Below are 4,803 nucleotides of genomic sequence, written 5' to 3'. Positions count from 1 at the left end.
AGGGCCGGCAGTTTACTCGGCCTATTAAAGGCCTGAACCTACTAGTGGGCCAGTTTACATTTAGGCCTTCTAACGGACCAAGATGACGGGGCCCATGATGCGGATCATACATCGTGATTGCATGACGGCCCGATTATGTACCATAATTTTACAGTTTGGCCGGTTTACTACGAAGACAGGATATATACAGAGTAAAATATCTGCAGCATCATGAATAAGAAAAAACCTAGACTATAAAATAAAGAAATTATGGCATTTTACTTCCACTGGGCATCAAAGTTCGCGACTATGATAATAAAGCACAAGCAGACAACACATTACATACACGGGGCATCAAAGATCGCCACCAGTGCAAATAAACACGCCGACAAAATAATATACAAAATCGACAACACTTCAATAGAGTTCAAGAAAGGTTAGCCCTGCTGGGGAGCTACAGTGCAAGCAGCTGAGCAAGCTGATGAGACTGCGCTTGTTTAACACTTATATCCTCCTCATTCTGAAAAGATAAACAAGCAGACAGATGACAAGTTTTGCACATAAAAGTATCAGTGCTGACAATTCATCACATTTCTTACTGACCAATAAAGTGACATAGTTTAAAATTGCATTAACACAATATGGTATTGTTCAGGTCAAGACATGGCAGGAAATGACATTGTGAAGGAGTTGGCAGCTTCACGACACCACTCGATTACAGATCAAGAACTCATAAGTATCAATGGTTAGTGTGCTGTCAATTTATCCCATTTCAGATTGGCAAATAAAGAGACAGTTTAAATAATAGTAGAATGATATGACATTGTTCATAGTTAAGACATTACAGAATATGACATTGTGCTGTAGTGGGTAGGTTCACCTTACCACTGGATTACGGATCAAGAACAGAAGCATACATGCAGTGCAAAAGAAGATCACTTGCTCTATATAGTTTAATTTACATGGTATGAAGAAGGAACTTGGTTGTACAACTGAAAACTTAAATTGAGAAGGACAAACTTTTGTTTATGAACTACATAATAAACTTTAAACATGCAATTTAATGCAAACACCAAAAATAAACAGCTGCTGCAGTCATGCCTAACCAAATATACACAATAAAATTTGAAGGCTTGAGAAGGACAAACTTACATTATTGGTGAATGTAGGCTCTATAAAGACCTTGTCCATGCTGATGGGGGGGGCAATTCAAGAAGTTTACCACAGAATCTTCTTCATAAGCATTGCCTTTATTCTACATTTTGTTAAGAGTAAATATAGATGTGACAATATAAAAAAAATGGACAATATTTAAGATAAGATGAAGAGTGATGCTACATAACCAAGTAGCTATAAATGTAAGTACAGCGATACAAACAAAAGGTACAGCCAAGAGCAATGCAGAGCTAAACTTTTTCAGTACTATCGGTGTTATCCAACCTTATGGTAAGAGTAAATATAGATCTTATGTGTAGAAAATGGAGGGCAAAGGAAAATAAGCTACAGAGTGATGGTACATGAACAACTACCTGCCAATATAAGTACACTAATAAAGGACAACATGTACTTACGAGAACAATACAGAGCTAAAAAATTTCATTGGCATTGGATATATTCTACACTAATGTAACCATTCATACAGATCAGATAATTTGGAGCGATCAATTGATAAGCAAGCTATCATGCATACTGCTGTCACATAATGAACCAGGTATGTATGCAAGTACAATGATACAGGACAACGGGTACTAATAAGAACAAAGCAGTGGGCAGCATATTTGTGATATCCTGTCGTTCTTTTCAAATCGGAATTCTTTTTCGAGCAGATTTCCTGCAAAAAAGATCCGTAAGGCACATGTGAAAAAGTAGAAGTTCAAATTGTCATGCGATATGATAGACAGTACCTCATCCTCGGAACGAGACCAGTGCATAACAAGGTTTTTCCATTCAATGTCTTCTAAATTTAGCATAGGAGACTTCACCAGAAATTCGTTTATAGACTTGCCATCAAAGTGTGATTTCCTCAGGTAACACCAATACTGCTTCAATGCTTCCTTGAAAAGCGCAAGCAAGCTTTGCTCGTCATGACTATCCAGATTGACCCTCGCCTACTTACAACAATGTAATGTAAATCATTGATGTGTTCAATCAACAGAAAACAGGAAAATAATCACCATGAATAATAGCACTTACACGTATGTCAGACAGGAAGATGTGAAAATGGTGTTTGTCTTCACTATAATCTTCCCATGATGGGAATATATGCACGTAGTCCCTAACAACATTGAAAGCATTGTCTTTTAAACTGGGAATAACTGGAATGGGGATCCAATCTGCAGGAATTGGCCGTCTCTGCAGTTGGGATAGGTCTTCGGCCGGTGGACTTGCTGTACTTTTTGCTGGAGTGGGATTTTGTTGTGGTACGGCTGGTGCTATGGCAACTGAAATCGGCATACCTTTTGCTAGAGTGCAGGTCCTATGTGGTGCGGCTAGTGGTGTAGCCAGTGATGTATGGGTATAGTCTGCTGGAGTCAGTCCTACATTTTGTGTCACTGGTTTCTCTGGCACAACCACATTTTTCAAGGACTTTGCTGGTGCTCGTTCAGGTTCGGCAATCACCCTCTTCCTTTTTGATGTCTAATGCACAAGAACAACATTTGAGTGGAAAAACATGGTATGATGACAGATGGAAAATGTATTGATAATGGATGGGCATGGCATCTCGACATATATGATGAGTAAACTAAGCAGATGGCGGTGCAACAAAGTAGAAGAAATGCAAGACAACATATGAAAGATACGCGAAATCAATAAAACCTTGCCAAATTAGAATAGGCACCTTGATGGGTGAACAGGACAAGCCATCTGCCTTTGACTCCTCGAGGTTAGAATAGTCATTAGGATCATATTCTAAACAAGAATCAACAGGTGGGGAGCGTATGAGTTTCATTGCATCCAGAATGGCACTCAATGCCTTGGTGCCAATTTTGTAACTCATTTTGTTGTTTAGCTTCAAGAGTGGACTGCTGCTAGTGCGACACAAAGCAGCTACACAGATCATAGGGTAGATATAACGGGAAAACCGTAAGCATCAGAGTAAAATCAGCAAAGTGGAACTTGCTGGAATATATGTGCTAGTATTGCCGGTACGGCTAGAAAGGCTTCGGATACCAGCTCTCTTCAACTGAAGGTGCGGTACTGTTAATATCAGTGTAACTCTCAAAGGCGACATAGCTCCCCGCATTTCCTTGCTATTCTTATAGGATTCAAGTGGGCAGGCCACTACAAATCCTATTCCCATGTTTACAAAATCCTACGAATCAAAGAGGCCCGAAGAGTTCAAAGTGTCCATACCAAACGACCGTATAGACCTCTACACTGCAAATGTCCCTGCTCATCTTCACTACAAGGAACATACTGTACTACTATCATACTCCCTCCGTTCCAAAATATAAGTTTTGGTAGATATTTCCACTATGGATCACATACAGATGTATCCAGATACATTGTAGAGTGTAGATTCACTCATTTTGCTCCATATGTAGTCCATGGTGGAATCTATACAAAGACTTGTATTTAGGAACGGAGAGAGTACTTATTAAAGAAGAACAGAAGAGGAACATGCTAAAGAAGAGCAAGCCGATTTTGGATAATGAAATGTTCGTTGCGCAGTGCCCACACATGATGAACTAGAGCGCATTAAGAAAGCAACTCCATGATGTCTCTCTATATGTGGTGCACATGCCTTTTCGAAAGTAAATTAGGAACATTAGCTGACCAATTAAATGTTATCTGTTTTAGTAATATCAGCATCATATCAGATTCGTACTTGAGCAACACGTTTGGAATTATGAGTGGCACGTTGTTTAGCTTGATGGATTCAGGAGCAGTGCTAAGCAAGTACGATGATGGTACTGAATATAAAGGCATGTCTGCATGCAAATCGCGTGACTTTTGTCATTTGGGTCAGTCGACCATTTCAGGTGGTTGGATGAAGATCCTACGTCTCATAACCCTTCTTCTTCCTCGTCTGTAATTCTTACCATACAGAACACCGCACGGGCCGCCGGCCGGACCACCGGCCCCCACCGCCTGTGTTCCTCCGCCACCCCCACCCCCGCCCGCGTCAAGTTTTCTTCGTTCGGCGAGGCCCCACCACCGCCCCCACAACCAAAGTCCCCACCCGAGCCCCTTCGTTCGCACCGGCGAACTCCGGCGGGCTCTGAAAAATCGACTGACCCAAATTTAGTCTACTGTGATTTAACTAGTGTGGAATATAAAAAGGGGAAAACCATAAGCATTGGGAGTATAGTGTTGAGCATGCCATGGCGGATCTGAAGGTGCAAACCGGACAAAGGCAACTTCACAACCAATGTTTTCTTTCAACTAGCAAGTAAGTGATGGACAAGAAATCAGAGTAAAGCAGTGGCGATCTATTTTCTTGCTGCGATAAATAAGTTGAGCAGATACGAAAGAGTACCGCCTCTGGTGCGGCACCATGAGTGCATTTGCTGAGAATTTGATGGTGCTGCGGTAGCGATGGCTGTCGGCGGCGTGGAAGCAGATCTAGGAGGGTAGACGGTGGTGGCGGCGTGCGGTGGACGAGACGGTCATAGGAGTGGCGCCGGGAAGGTGGACGACAATGGGGATGAAGCGAGAGGACGGGATGCAAGGATCCCGGTCTAAAGCCATGGATGAGAGAGGTCGATCGCTTGTAATGGACGGCGGCATTGGGGTATCAGCTCTGGCATGTTGGAGGAGGACGGCGGTGGATGGGGTGGCGGACGGAGGAGGCTAGGGTGGAGAGGGTGTTTTGGCGCCCAC

The sequence above is a fragment of the Triticum dicoccoides genome, chromosome 3A, assembly GCF_002162155.2.
Source record: "Triticum dicoccoides isolate Atlit2015 ecotype Zavitan chromosome 3A, WEW_v2.0, whole genome shotgun sequence".
Lineage (NCBI taxonomy): Eukaryota > Viridiplantae > Streptophyta > Magnoliopsida > Poales > Poaceae > Triticum > Triticum dicoccoides.
The sequence above is the reverse complement of the archived record's forward strand: the minus strand, read 5'-3'. Positions refer to the sequence as shown.